We start from the raw sequence: 220 nt of genomic DNA on the forward strand, positions 1-220 counted from the left end.
AACCCCAGGCCCAGGGTTAATCCCAGCCCCAGAGCAGCAGTGCTGCCGCCTGGCATTACAAGCAGCACGGAAAAACCTCCCAGAAAGCCACTGCTCTGGGAAAAAAAAAAAAACCTTTTGGGGCATCTGTGCTCCTGCCCCCAGAGCTGAACAGTCTGAGACTCTGCAGAGGGAGACCCGACCTGCCCGCCCTGGTTTTCCCGGTGCTTTTCCGGATCAC

This window comes from Pterocles gutturalis, unplaced genomic scaffold, assembly GCF_000699245.1.
Source record: "Pterocles gutturalis isolate BGI_N339 unplaced genomic scaffold, ASM69924v1 scaffold20158, whole genome shotgun sequence".
NCBI classification, from domain to species: domain Eukaryota; kingdom Metazoa; phylum Chordata; class Aves; order Pterocliformes; family Pteroclidae; genus Pterocles; species Pterocles gutturalis.